Source organism: Homalodisca vitripennis, chromosome 2 (genome assembly GCF_021130785.1).
Source record: "Homalodisca vitripennis isolate AUS2020 chromosome 2, UT_GWSS_2.1, whole genome shotgun sequence".
Lineage (NCBI taxonomy): Eukaryota > Metazoa > Arthropoda > Insecta > Hemiptera > Cicadellidae > Homalodisca > Homalodisca vitripennis.
The window spans coordinates 23,279,292-23,296,581 of NC_060208.1; positions in this window are offsets into that span (position 1 = coordinate 23,279,292).

Consider the following 17,290-nt stretch of genomic DNA (forward strand, 5'->3'; position numbering starts at 1 on the left):
CAGCGGAAATGCTTATTTGTAAAAACCGTGGCGACAATGTAAGGGACAGCCATGCTGATATGAAAAATTGTTACTCACCAATTATGATGGAGAGATTTGGCAGAGGCGTGGTCAATGAGCTGGCGGGAGAAGAACATCAAAAACTGAAGAACAAGGAGGAGAGGTGGAAGTCGAGGCCGGGAATTCGAAAAGTGAAGTTCGGGAGTGTTTGTGTTCGTGTGCGGAAAAATATCTCTAGGCGTAATAAGTGTGATGTGAAATAAAATGTAAGTAATTCTAAGAACTTAGTATATATTATTTTAGGGTTCATTAATCATTTTCAATTCCATATCTATTTAAATGTTCACAATTTCGAAAATGTAAATTCATGTAAATGTTTAGCTATTTTAAAGAATGTTTCTCATGTTAGTCCATGAAACTCATTATTATTGCAACACTACAAAATTACTAGTAAATGTTATAATGAATTAAATTTAAAATAAATTGTAATGAATAATTTTAATATATAACATGTTTTCAAAGTATTAAGGTATTAAGGTTTGTGCTTAATATGTCGATTGACGCAATCAATTAATCAATTTAATGAAATGTTGTCACAAATAAATGTGTTGGTTCATTTGAGGGTATTTGTACTGCCAATCTAACCTATTATTAAATCCTCTCACAGCAACCCTTGCTCAAAATATGTCACAAACCTTAATCTTAAACTAAACCAAACTACAAAACCTTACATGGTGGAGGCGCTAAACTCGGTTGGCATTCAAATTCCTCACATGGGCAAGCACATAGTTTCATAGGCTAGGTTATAAATTAGAACTAAATAATATTCATAAGAAAGTATTTAACTAAAATAGCCTACTTCAGTAACAAACCACTCATTTACCTAAAAGACAAATTAAATTTCCAATAACTCAAAAATATTTTCAAACCCGTAATTAGAGTAACGCCAAGTAAACTAACGAGGTACGTCAATGGACATGTATAAATAAATGGAAACCATACTACATGAAGATTTAATACCATTAGACACATATAGGACTTCCAAAAGTGACATAATAAAAATATTAAATGAAAAATGGAATACTATCTAGAGACACAGACACTGTAGCAGACCTCAGACCTATCCTAGCGGCACTTAAGAACTTAAACACGTATAAGCGCAAGTCACCCTAATATTAAAACCATATTTAATAATTTAACTACACGAAAAACTCACCTAAGTGAAAGAGGACAGGGAAAAACTATAAGGATCTAGCTACAATCGAGGATTTTCTAGTGCAGAGAACAAATTTATACGACATAGTACATAACCCTGAGGCGGGACATCAAGACACAAGCACCCCCAACCTTAGCACAACATTACGAGCCACTCACACTACCTGACAGAACGAACACAGTAACCATGGGGGAAAACATACCGCTAATATCAGCTGGGACTTACACAGGTCTCCAGAGCGAAAATCCACAAGATTTTTTTTAGACAAATTCCTAGTGGCAGCAACTTCAAACAGATGGACAGATAACACTAAAGTTAATTTATTCCCAGCGCATTTATCAGGCACAGCACTAACTTGGTTCAAATACTACAAGCAAAAACAACGAGGGGTAGCCATACAATGGGATCAAACTTGCTAAAAGTTTCATAGAGGCTTTCACTCCATTAGCACAAACCCAGAGTCTACAAATGATTTAGAACACAAAATACAGGGAGAGAACGAGCCAACACTAACCTATTTTTTTAGATGTATTAACAGCATGCCGAAGATATGACCCTACAATACAGGACAAGCAAATTATACATTTTATCATACAGGGACTAAAACCAGAAATCTGTGAACGAGTTATAGGCCTGAAAAACGACACCTTAATAGTGATCTAGAGACTAATTTAAAAAATTACAGAACAGCTAGTTCTAACACAAATGAAAAACAAAGAAAGGTACAATAGGGTTGCAGCAAAACAGACCCTATAGTACACCCTTATATGAACAAAACATCATCCATAAACTACAAACAGAAGTTAACACCCCTAACCAATTTTAGTAGCTACCCTAACTACAAACCAAATTTCAAATCATAACCACAGGTACGAAAGGTCTCCATCCCGTATGAAAACTCAAAATATAAGCCAAGATATGATAGAACACCTAGTCCTCACCAGAATAGGACATATGGAAAGCCCAAACTACCCCAAACAAACCCAAAAAGCCACCTATGATTAAACACGTTACTTTCAGTGATAGGAGAAGACAAAACCATTCCCCAAATACAACCTGCTAGACAAAATAGGTATTGCACTATTTGCCGTAAAGACAACCATAATACTGAACAATGCTGGTTCAAGCAACGTTCATTAACTTCTCAAACCCAAAGTAACTGCTTGGCATCTAAAACCAACAATACACAAGAGCTGTTCTGCAGGTACTGCAAGCGAACAAACCACAATATCGAATCATGTTTACAAGTCTAATTATTATAAACAAAATTCATCAAAAAAACGGGAAATAGGGGGGAGGTCACACTAACCCTTACCGAACTTCCCCCCTTATCAAAAGCGAAAACAAATAACACCATAGATCTTAACCAAAGGAATCGACAAACTTACAAATGTATAAAGTCTATGACATTTACTCCAACTAACCCCAAAGTACTACCACTATAAACCCCTGGAAAGACCAGTTCAGAAGTGATATTTAAAAGCCATAGATTATAATCAAGAATTCCCACCCTTAAAGAAGATGCAAGAAATTGAACAAACCTATTATGCAGAAGCCTATACACACCATGAAACTTCAATCTGCGTTCAATCCAACCCCAACCCTAAGTGAACCAAACCCCTCGGGGACAACAAATATAAATAAAACCCAGTTTTTACAAGAAACCTTGCAGTCTCAGAAAATTTCACAGGACAGATAAAACCTAGCGTATTAAAGGTAGTTAGCGCACGTAAAACAGGACCCAGATTGTAGTATGGGGGAGGTAAACCCACATACTGGATTGGAAGAAACCATTGAGATAGACACTATACAGATTTTAAATCACATAGAGCAACAGAAGAAACAGAATATGATAGATTGTACTAACTTGCAAGAAATAAACGCAAGACAGGATACACAGACCGAGGAAAAAATAAAACATTATTATTAGAGGATATTTATGAACTCATATTTAATTGCGAAAATAAAACCACGAAGAAGATACTGTCCTAGACGTAGCCTTGACCACAAACCCTCAACATCCAGTACCCTGCATTATAGATACAGGATGTAACATAAACATTATTAGAGCAGACCTAGTTTGTGCAAACAAAATTAAATACTAGCAACATACCCTCGTTGATATCGGCTAACGGTATACCATTAACAGTTTTGGGTTCGACAAAAAAATCGCCATAAAAATTGGCAATAGTAATACTTGAAGACACGTTTTATGTGACACCTGATATAAACAGCCCAATATTGGTAGGAAACATATTCCTATTTCAGAACTGCATGGAGTTAAACTATAAAAATAAAACAATAAAAATTACCAAATATCAGATTGAACAATATAATAACCTATGAATGAACAGTGGCAGTTAGACATCAAGAATTTTAAAAACACACAGGAGTTAGAAGTACAGCAAATAACAGATGTAACAGCCCCACAAGACATAATTATAGCACCACATCAGCATATTAGGATTAGCTCCTTAAAAGGTATCGAGTCTCGAACAGCCATCGAAACAGATAGGAATCTAAGAATAAAAAAGAAATGTCATGCATATCTTTCAGAAGGGGAAGATGGTACAGATACAATTGTAAATATTTATTAATGCATCAAATTTCCCAAAAAGGATACCCGCATATACTACGATAGGACATATACATTACCCAACTCTTGAAGCACAGCCTACCCTGGAACACCATCCCACTACAAGTGACACAGGAAAGAACAGTATTGACAGATAAGGGACGGCATAATATTTGATATCTCACCACATTTAACCCTCCAAGAACACAAAAAAGTCCTTGACGTTTTACAAAAATACAGACACATATTTACAAAAAGGTAATCGATTTAACTGCTGCAAACATACCTCCTGTTAAACTTGAATTAAAACCGAATACGAAACCTGTAAACTCACCACCGTATAGGCAGAGTAAAATAGAAAGGGAAAAATTAAACAAATTATTGGACGATTTAGTACAAGCAAAAATATTAGAGGAATGTCAGGATTACACAGAATATGCAAGCCCAGTATTTTTAGTGAAAAATAAAGATGGAAGCGACAGAATGGTAGCTGATCTCAGGAAGGTTAACGCACAGTTGAAAAACAGATGCCCACCCCATTCCTTCAGTAAACCTGGTTTTAAGCTCTTTGAACAAAGCGCACACATTTACAAAATTAGACCTTAAAAAATGAATTTTATTCCATGGAGGTTAGGAAAGAAGATAGGCATATCCTAGCCATAAAAACTCGGGATAGACTTCTACAGTTTTGCCGACTGCCGATGGGACTTTCAACTTCAACCACATTATTTAGTAAAGCCTTGAATGCGATATTAAACCGTCACCTTTATAATAAAGTCATCTGTTACGTAGATGACCTAATTTGTTATGGTGACTCATTTGAAAATGACTTACATAATCTAGAAACTATATTAGAGGAAACTAGAATAAGCTAATTTGAAACTAAATACAAAAAAGTGTAAATTTCTCTACAAAAGTGTAAACATTTTAGGACACGAGGAATCAGGGGAAGGCATTTTACCCCAAAAAAAACAGTCAGTAGAAGCTATCACCGAATTTAAAAGACCAACTTGTGTAAGGCAAGTGAGACAATTTTTAGGATGCTCAGGATTCTTCCGCAGAATTCATCCAAAATTTATGCCAAAATAGCACAACCCCTTACTGAGATAATAAAAGATTCAAATAAAAACATGGCATTTAAATGGACGGATCTATGTGAACAGGCTTTTATAAAAATCAAACAAATTTTGACAAACCCACCATTACTATCACATTGGAAGGACAACAGGGAAGCACACATTTATGTAGATAGCAGTTTGATTGGATGCGGAGCAAAAAAGAAAATAATAGAATGTACCCAATTTATTACATGTCAAAAAAATATTCAAATACCCAAATGCGTTACAGCAATGCTGAACGTGAAATGTTAGCGCTAACCTATGCTGTGAAACTACTTCAGAGGAATTCACGCTTGGTAGACAAACAACAGTTTATACGGACTGTGCCGCATTACAGTTTTATAAAAATTTTAAGCACACTTCCACTAGATTAAAACAGATTAGCACTGTCATTAACAGACTACGACATTGTAGTAAAACATAAACGTGGTGCTACAAACGTTGTTAGCAGACGCCTTAAGCAGAAATCCTTTAGAACAACCTTTGGAATGAAGAACTTACGGGACGTGTGTTTAACTGTCAATACTTTAATACAGACAAATCTACCCCTAATACAAGCTCAAGACAGTTATTTGAAACAAATACGCCTTGCGATGACCTCACCTGAGGCGGTAAATAAAAAAATCAGACGGGCTTCAAGACATTACGAAGAAATAGATGGATTGTTATATTTCAAAACTTTCAACGGACGAGAAACTAGAACTTATTGGCTATACCCCAAAAACAAACACAAGAAATATTAAAAAATATTCCATGACAACCCCTACACGGGTGGACACTTATCACATTACAAAACAGCTTCAAAAATAAAATTACGATATCACTGGCCGAATATGTACCGTGATATCCTCCAATATACAAAAACTTTGTGAAGAATGTCAACTACGTAGGCCAAAAACGAACAAAAATTACGGCCTACTACAACCTATTGCACCCTCCATAAAAACCCTTTGACAGAATAACAATAGACTTTGTAGGTAATATTACACAAAGTAATGGTTACAAATATATCCTAGTTGCAACCGATGCCTGCACTAGAATGGCATTTGCGACCCCTTGTAGAAATGCAGATGCGAACACAGTAGCGCAAAAATTATTAAATCTATTCTGCACATTTGGATTTCCTAGAATTATTAATCATGACAGAGGAACACACTTTATGAATTCTGTAATTTCACAGTTACTAAATGCACTCGGGATTGAACAAAGGCCAGGGCGCTGCTTATATGTCACAAGTACAAGGTGCGGTTGAAAAATACAAACCACACGCTAATAAAGGCAATATCTCATTACGTTGTGGAAAAACCCCAAACTTGGTCAAAATATATACAAATAGTTACATTTGCCTACAACACGTCTGTAAACATTTCAACAGGCTACACACCGCACTACCTCATGTTTGGTGTTACGAAGCTAACTTACCGTCTGACTGTATATATTTACAGGTTAATCCCGAAAAAATGGTGTTGGAAAATATAGAAATTTTAGAGCAAATACGCAAAGATATGCCGAAAATCATGAAAAAAAGCCCAGGAAGCGCAAAAGAAATACTTTGACCGTGACAAAAACTCATTTGGATTTAAAACCCCGGCGATGAAGTCTTGGTCCATTTCCCGAAAGACCACACAAAAAAATATAGTAAATTTCAAAACACCATTTAGAGGTCCTTTCGTTGTCAAGAAAAAAATTAACGAAGTGACATATGCAGTAGAAATTTACCACAGGGGAAGGTTAACAGAACAACCAATACATGTTGCTAGAAAGAAATTATTCTATAAGAGAATATAAAACAAATATGAAGGGACTTGAGCAATAATAAAATATTCAAGAATAATATATACAATATTTCTCATGAACATCACTATGCCACTCACTGCCTTGTAGTAAAAGTTTGAAGAGAGTGAAAAGTATATTCGCAATAATTTCATAATATATGAGGGTAAAAAGCTACCACATAGTCACGCAAGAATCGCTTTAAAGATAGGTATTATACTCCAGTATTTTGAGAGACCGGTTAACTTGATTTACGGTTTGAATGATTCATTATAACGTTATATAACCTTGAGAGTCACTGAAGTAAGTCTAACAGAAATAAAAATGTATATTAAAATCCTCGATGTTGTGTCGGAAAACGATAGAATAGAGAATAAAGACATAAAAGTTTTAGAAAATTAAAACGCCTAACTTTGTATTTTAATGTGAGGTTTACTGTAATTTAGTGATTAAGTGATAGGATACACGTACCAAAGATATTGGTATAGATAATCCCAATACACAGGACACTAACACAGCACACACGACACGACACGAGCAGAGCCTGTAACCCACGGTAACCGTACTTAGGACTGGCTAGTAAGACTTGACCGTGACTCTGGTATGTCTCCCAGCAGATAAGTTTTCTGCTAACTCAAACTAACTTCCCACGCTATACTACACCGACTGTGTTGTGACTATGACTAGGGGGCATTGCCTCGTACCGGCGGTCTGGGTCGCCAAGGGCCCTGGTGGTTCAGACAGCTTAGTATGCAAGTAATGTTTCCCACGTCCTCGTTTACTACAATAACATAGCGTACTCTAACTTGACACAACGTACATATTATACTTACCTGAGGGATACGTGTATACATAGCCTAGTAATAAAGAATATAAAATATGATAAAGTGTACTACATATATCATATTTATTTAAGTTAGTAGATAGCAGTGTTAAACATAATATACCCTACAAGGACTCAATTTTCCTGAGATGCATCTCAAAGAAAGAGACATACATGTTCTATATTATATAATCCTAGGATAAACAAATACTTCAATATATGACATGTAAATGGCTTATATAACATGTTTAATTATTACATAGCTAATCTAACATTGAAGGAAAGTAACATATATTTAACATAGTATTGTATTAGCACAGCAATATTGCTCATTAACAAACTATACAGCCTTGATTAGGCAACATATATTATGATCATAATAATGACTATGGACAATAAGCACAAGGGAAGGGATATTACATATTCCTCAGAAACAAAGGTGCGTAGTATCGTTTTGTAATATGATAAAATAACATAATTTCGAACCTTATTTAAGAACACTAGAGATTAAGATGCTTAGTAAAAACATTATTACATAGAGCTAGGGAAATACGACACACCATCGAGAGGTTATTAAAAGATTTCTGTAAATAAAAACCTTAGACATAAATGTGTATTAATTACAAAATATTTAAACTGAAATGTATATGTAACCTGTAGATATTAAGTTTTAGAATTATGACACCAGAAAAAACCAACCACAACCTGAGAAAAACCAGTCTACAAGACACCAATCTACAAGACATCAGTCTACAGCATTCTAACCGTCCCGACCACCCACGAGACAGATGAAGTCCTTACAGCACTTCCTACTACTACTACTGACAGCACTTGCCATGCCTCACCTTTGCCAGCACATCAACCCACAACACAGAAGAACCCAATAAGCCTCTAGTACAAATCTTCACAGGAGCGTACCTTACTCAAATTCCTCACACACTACCTTATATCAGTTTTCCATCCCTATCATATACAAAATTCCTTTCAACACACAGCAAAACTTTACCTAAAAACGAACCCTCTTTAAATTTCTGCCCTAAAACCTCAACAACTCCCAAAACCTATTTCAAGATACAGAATAAACCTTTCCACATTACAAACCCTCATACATCAACAAATGGTAGCAGAACACCTCCCATTTATCCAAAGACAGCAACCAGATAGAAACAGAAGATCGCTCACGTTCGTCGGAGATTTCTCTTCGAATGGTGTTGTGACATTGCGACATAACACCAAATACATGACTTGGCAGACAACAAGGAAGATGTCTACACAGCATTCTCAACACAACAACACTACCTACTCTCCGAGCTACCTGCGCATTCACCTGCTTTGTTCACAATCTACAAAGACAACACCACTTCCAGCTAAAGCACGGACGACAAAAACATAGTAAACAACATGGAACTCATTTTGTACATTTTATTAGCCTGGACTTCTATAATAACACTACTTCTTTTTATAGACCTCTACTTCATCCACATTAACAACATCAAAATAAAATTCCTGAAGCCTACATGAACGTGACTACCCAATGGATAACCTACATTAGACAATAAGTACGATTCGTAGGTAGAAATCGTCATTAAGCCAGGGGAATGTAAGACTTATGTAATTATTAGTAATATAAAATTCATAGAATCAATGTACAGATAGTTGCTGGAAAGGAAGTCTTGTATTACAATTCGAGACAAACATCCTCCGGATGTAAGTAGATACGCACATCCGCCCAGACGCCGATGGTGAACAAACAGGAAATGCTTGCTTAAGCAGCGGAAATGCTTATTTGTAAAAAACCGTGCGACAATGTAAGGGACAGCCATGCTGATATGAAAAATTGTTACTCACCAATTATGATGGAGAGATTTGGCAGAGGCGTGGTCAATGAGCTGGCGGGAGAAGAAACATCAAAACTGAAGAACAAGGAGGAGAGGTGGAAGTCGAGGCCGGGAATTCGAAAAGTGAAGTTCGGGAGTGTTTGTGTTCGTGTGCGGAAAAAAATATCTCTAGGCGTAATAAGTGTGATGTGAAATAAAATGTAAGTAATTCTAAGAACTTAGTATATATTATTTTAGGGTTCATTAATCATTTTCAATTCCATATCTATTTAAAAATGTTCACAATTTCGAAAATGTAAATTCATGTAAATGTTTAGCTATTTAAAGAATGTTTCTCATGTTAGTCCATGAACTCATTATTATTGCAACACTACAAAAATTACTAGTAAATGTTATAATGAATTAAATTTAAAATAAATTGTAATGAATAATTTAATATCAAACATGTTTTCAAAGTATTAAGGTATTAAGGTTTGTGCTTAATATGTCGATTGACGCAATCAATTAATCAATTTAATGAAATGTTGTCACAAATAAATGTGTTGGTTCATTTGAGGGTATTTGTACTGCCAATCTAACCTATTATTAAATCCTCTCACAGCAACCCTTGCTCAAAATATGTCACAACCTTAATCTTAAACTAAACCAAACTACAAAACCTTACATGTGAGATATAACTTAAATTAGTAATACCGTACCGTAGTATAGATTTAGGCTTTAACTAGTGTAATAAATTAACAAACAGCTCTGCTTGCTTTGAAATTTCCATATAATTATGTGAGAAACTTTAAAATAGTAAAGCCTGAAAAACTTATTTAAAATTGCTTACATGTATTTCATAGAAAGTATCTCTTTTTATTGGAAAATACTATTTTATATTATTTTCTATAAAAATACACAATTGTCCAATAATTTTAATTTCTAACACACACACACACACACACACACACACACACACACACACACACACACACACACACACGCGCGCGCGCGCGCGCGCGCGCGCGCACGCACAATTACAATTATTGAACAACAGTCAGGCTTTTAAAATAGAAAATAATAAAAAATGTCTTTCACACTTCCAGGTTTTTAGACAAACATCAGAATAAAAAAAACCAACGGAAAAAACACGAAATTCCAGTAACTTGTTTGCTTACTAACAACAAAATAACTGTCTATTCTTTAACTGTTGATGCATCTAACAATTAGTGTAAAAAAATTGGCAACTTTTTATATTTTGTGCGATTAAATAAAAGTCGTTTTTATAAAAAATTCTAAAAATATATTGCTTTTACATTTATTATGAAGAGCTTTTCGTGAAAATATTTACAATCAGCTATTTGAACTGAAAAACATAATAGATTTTTAGTGATAAATAAATATAGTATATATTTAAAATTTAAACTTTACAACTCTAACGGTTACTTAGGGAAACACTAAAATGTAAATATTTTCGTACATAAACACCTAGACAGGAAATGAAACATTAGCATTCATTCATACAAATGTTTCCTTTATTTAAATGTGCTAAACCGTTTCCTAAAGTTATAAAATAGAACGGAACTGTTTTACAATCAACATGTATACACTAAACATCATTGAGTTTACGGATAATATAACCGATATAAATAACAATTATTGCCACTAAATCCATTTAAATATGTACAATGTATTATGTGAATGTGAAATTCAGTTCCATTTCACCTTTCACTTAGTGTAGCGTCTGAATTTTAACGCTATTTAAAAATCTTGACTCACGGAATTTGAGTTCACACCTGTTTGAAGAGATAAAAAAATTCGGGGACGTATACTATCTGACAATTCCTATAAATAAAACAACTATTACAAAAATAAATTAAAATGTAATAATGAATTAATATTACAAATTTTCCATACCAAATCTTAAATAAATGATGTTAAATACAACAGTTTTACATAACACATAAATTGCGTACATTCTATAATCTTTATATAGTAAACATTCTTTTGACCTGATATTTTAATCACTTCTACCTATAGCTAACGCGTTGTTGGATACGGCCAGTTTCCTGATAATTTTAAATAGCTTCTCTGGCATAAAAGACCGACAAGACTGACACATTATTACACTGATATACTACCAATATGATACAAAGTGACTGATAACGATTTCCCTATAGATTACTTCTGTTCAATCTCCAATTTTAGGATTTATTAGAATTTTAGTTTAGCTTCAACTAAAAATCATCAACTATTCACGTACTTTTATTCATTCAATCCATATTAGAATTACTTTATAGGAGACATTAAATAGCTCCTTCTCCTGAAAAATTGAATGCTTTGGAATCAGAGGTAAAACCAATGACTGGTTTTATTCCTGTCTTCATGATGTGCCTCAAGATCAGTGTTAGGCTCTGTTCTCTTTACTTATTTAAGTAAATGACCTACCACAGTATTTTTCCGGCGTTTAAACAATGCTGTGCTGATGATAATGTAATCACAGTGTTACATGAACATTTTTCATTATTAGATGTATATTTTGAAAGAAACAAAAATGTCTGACGCGAGCAGTTAATTCTTGCCAATATACCTTGAAATTGAACAAGTTCTAGGCAGGTCATAAAATATACCTAGGTTTAAACAGTACAAGTTTACTAATTCATGCAGTTATTATATGTGTCCTAAAATATGTTTCAAACATTCACTTACATTACTATAGGCTATACTTTGCAAATTTCCCTTAACTGTATTTAAAAAATAGAAGAGAAAGAAATGCTGTTGACCTCCGATGTGGGGTCTGAACAGCTGGTGAATAGTTTTGCAAGTCGATGTAAAGAAATATTTAACACACATAGGCATATTTATATTTAGCAAACTGTTTAAATGTCTGAAGCTGTTCTAAAATAAGCGGTACTACAAATTTTAATAATATTCCACAACCAGTTGTAACAAGAATACTGGATAAAAGGTGAAGCAATAATACTATCTTTGAAGTCGGTAGAGGAAATAATTGAGTTGTGAAAACTTTCCACTGCTGGCAAAGTAAATCTGAATCGACACACACACACACACACACACACACACACACACACACACACCACACACACACACACACACACACACACACACACACACACCACACACACACACACACACACACACACACACACACACACACTTATCACTCATTATTATTGATTTCCTTGTTATTGCTTTGTTATTGTCACTCAATTATTCTTTATCTGTTATTGTTACTCCAGTTTTGTTAAATTATTTATAATTGTTTGTTTTGTATGATTTGCAAATGTTATTCTCAGTACATCATAGTCTCCACACAAGACCAGAGACGTTTTAAGGTTTTAAGAACTGTGCCAACAATATTTTTTGCCACACGTGCTTTACAGCACTTGGCAACATTTGTACTGTGTTTTGTATTTTTTTTCGAAATAAAGATGATTTGAACTGTGAACTGAAAACACACACACACACACACACACACACACACACACACACACACACACACACACACACACACACACACACACACACACACGTGTACACTATGTCGGGAAGTACATAATTTATAAAACGTCAAGTCATATTATTGTAGGTGTACTGGGCAATATATTACGTGCAGTGGAAGTGAATGAGTAGGCGATGGCGAGTAGGGAGTGGGTAGTTACACTGTCACGATCTCACTGCCAGAGGTGAGTGTCACACTTGACATGTCCCCTTGGTGTCCTGTCTCTACTGACATGTCCAGCTGACTGTCCTCTTGTCTCTATTTTACAATTTTTTCCCTAATCAGAATTTAAATCATTATGCTATTCAGTGGATAACTTACACACTGTAATCTGACATACAATCACACAATCATTGACTTTTGTGTTGAAGTCATATACATAAAACTAAATATGAACCTTCTCGTCCATTGTTCTTACACCTAAAACTTTTTCCTCTGAGATATTTATATGTATTCAAAGTCTTAAAACTTTTTTACTGTAGAAGTGGAAATATTCCAGCCAATTTAAATACCTATAAATTGAGATTAAGAAATGCAAATAAATTTACAATACCTAAGCCAACAATATCTTTTTACATTAGAACATATAATTTTATCGCACCAAAGATTTTTAACCAAATACCTGATTATATTAAATATTCATTCAACAAAAATATTTTTTTGAATAGACTAAAATCATGGCTCTTTTATTTGGAAGATATTGGGTTTTTGTTTAATATTATACAATAGCTTACTTATTCAGATGATCAGTGTTTATCAGTAATATATGGTTAATATTTGTATGTAAATATTTATTTATTGTTAATACAGTTGTGAAGTCAATATGTTTGTTTTTATTATGTATCTGTAGTCTATGTTCTGCTTTCTTGTGGATGGTGGTACGGGAAGTCAGGTGTTTTGTTATTTTCTCTTGTTGCAAGTTGCATTTGTTTATTTTGTTAACTGTGGATAAATGTTTTGCTAAAGCACAACATGTTTGTTTTTTTGAGACCATCTTTGTCAATTTTCTTAAAAAAATTTTTTTTTCTGAGTGCTATTTTTTTGTAAGTGCTATAAAATAACCTCTGAACAGGCTTGCCTTAGGGGCCCTAGATTTTCTTAAATTTCCTTCTTGTGTCAATATTTTTTTTTTTTTTTTTACCTACTGTAATATGTACATACTGTATATTGTAATAGTTAAGGCTGTTTTCAAGCAAAACTACTAAGTTAAGTAATAAAATGCAGCCTGACAAGAGAATTATTAAATGTTGAAATAAAAGTGTACATTTTGTTAACTGTTGAAATTTAAGAAAATAAAATTCTTTATTCTTTTGGATGGCTGATTTAAATGTTGCTTGTCTTGATACGAGTCTTTATGTTGCTCGTACTATATCTGGTTAATATACCTTATCGAAATATTGTTAACGTAATCAAAATCTTCTCATAATTAGGCTACACTGCTGACTCATCTTCAGTTAATAGATGTTAAACCGGCACTGCTAGTAACACATATCTGCTTATAAAGATGAGTTGAAGGAGGTGGAACTGCATCGTAATTCGTTGAAGCTTAACAAACCTAGAACTAATATGATTAAAAGCGATATATATATATATATATATATATATATATATATATATATATATATATATATGACTTCTCTACCACAGGCTACCAGATTTTGTACGTTTAATGGTATCTTCTTTGTTGAATTTATCTTGTTTTTTATTATTTAATAGGGTTCTTTTATTATCATTAGAACATAGTATGAAGATTTGCAAGTATTTTTATTTTACCGAATTCTATATCGTGGTTCATTTAGTAAATGTGTTACACTATTGTCTAATTTTGCATATCCTGCCCGATATTCAATATGTCTAATGCATTGAATAGTTCGTGTAGCCGTTAAATGTTTTGTTCCCCTAATGTATGCTGAACCACAAGTACTGTAGAAGAATTCAATTTTATATACTCCAGGCGTATCCAGTGAAGTTGTGTATTTTACGTTACACTGTAGGGATAGCTGTCCACTGTGAGGCAGATACACTCATTTTAAACATTTACTTGTGTTAACAATCTATCGACGCGCAGTGAAATGGAAAATGATCGTCAATCTAAAAACAACGTATAGGTTTGATTCCCTTTACAAATAATTCGAAATAATACCGATTTTAATGTATATAAATTAAAATATAAAGTAATGTTACTTCTTATGTCAGTGTTTTTTTTATTAAACCCTACGAAGAAAAATGCGAATACAAAGTTGTTTTTGGTTTTCAACTAGTCTCGTATTTTTTAGTTTCGACAGTAAATGTTATCTAGTAGTAATTAAATGTGGCCCAAAATGTGGATTTTAAGTACCTGGCGAGCTATAAATAGTAACATTATTTTATTCAGACAATGATCGTGAAACAATAATATAATCTATAATGATTGTATTTTGATCCATTGAATACTTTGATTCAGTCAACTTATCAATTATGCAGGTTGAATATGCGGCACAAAACTGAATAAATCATGTGACCGCAGTGCGAAAGTACACAACGAGCCGTTATAGAGAATATATAATATAGTACTCATAATACAGCTTATCGCTTATCTATAAGCGCTTATGAGGTCGGGATGCCAATAAATGTGTTAATAATTTAGTTTCCCATAATACCATAATGTTGCATCCGTGTTAGCTCCCTATTATCGTATAGTTGTTATAATGTGTTCAATAAACAAGTATCGTACGCACATGGTCAGGATGGTTTTAGTTAAACAGTCAGGCTAATTACTATCGATAGCATAATATAAACGTGGACGTAAAAAATCACGCATCTCTTTTAGTTTTCAAACATCAACAACAATTAATTCACAAGTGCAACCTAAAAAGAAAATCGTTTACATTACATGAGGTTGACCCAACGAACTAATTGCAAATATGATGGCAATAATTTACGTCAAGAAGTTTGGGCCAACGAATCATTTCAATGGGATTCTGAGATTTGATTAACCCAATGAGTCAGTGGGCAACCAATGTATTTCTTTTAAATGTTTGAAACTGTATAAACGGGATAACCTAGCTATACACGGAAAAGTTAATAGAGCAAGATAGTTTATTCACCAACAACATCATTTGAGTGATGTACTATGGTCAGATTTATTTTCAATATTTGTTGCTTGTTGTTGCTAGTGGAAAGTGTGCTAAGACTGCATTTATATTTGTATGTTAACTTAGTAGTTTTATTTTTGGGTAATAGTTTGGTGGTGGTTTGGAAGTAGAAAACCTTACCAGTGCGCTTTAACACAGTTCAGACAGACATTAAGTTACACTCTTAAGTCCCAAATAGGACGATGAAGAGCTAGGAATAAGAATGTGTTGAACATATATACCGGGTGAGTTTTTTAAAGTGATCCAAAAGTTAACTTTTTAATTACACGACTTAGCACCACACTTTAAATTTGGAACTTGCTCAATTTTAAGTTTCACTCAGGGATACACTTTCAAATTTTTTGAAGATGGCCGCCATATTGGAAAATGGCGTCCAACTTTAAAATATTTTATGGAACACCCTGTATTTTATATTGTTTTTAGATTCTACTCTACAAAATAAGACATTTTTGATTTTAAAAGTTTTTCTATATCTCTAATGGTTCAGGAGCTACGTGGACTGGAATTTTTTATCATCAGTCCGAAAAAATCAGAAAGAGGCATGGCAAGTGCTGTGAGTAGTAGTAGGAAGTGCTGTGAAGACTTCATCTGTCTCGTGGGTGGTCGGGATTGGTTAGAGTGCTGTAGACTGGTGTCTTGTAGATCGGTGTCTTGTAGACTGGTGTCTCAGGTTGTAGTTGGCTTTTTGGTGTCGAAATTCTAAAAACTTAATATCTACAGGATACATATACATTTTAGGTTTATATTTTATAATTAATTAATACACATTTATGTCTAAGGTTTTTATTTACAGAAATATTTTAATGACCTCTCGATGGTGTGTCGTATTTCCCCTGGCTCTATGTAATAATGTTTTTACTAAGCATCTTAATCTCTAGTGTTCTTAAATGAGGTTCGAAATTATGTTAATTTATCATATTACAAAACGATACTACGCACCTTTGTTTCTGAGGAATATGTAAATATCCCTTCTTTGTGCTTATTGTCCATAGTCATTATTATGATCATAATATATGTTGCCTAATCAAGGCTGTATAGTTTGTTAATGAGCAATATTGCTGTGCTAATACATAGTATGTTAAATATATGTTACTTTCCTTCAATGTTAGATTAGCTATGTAATAATTTAAACATGTTATATAAGTCATTTACATGTCATATATTGAAGTATTTGTTTATCCTAGGATTATATAATATAGAACATGTATGTCTCTGTCTTTAAGATGTATCTCAGGCTTAAATAGCCAGTACAGTAACCATCTTAAATGTTTCCCAGTTCGCAATACATCAAAACATTTCTAACACAACTAA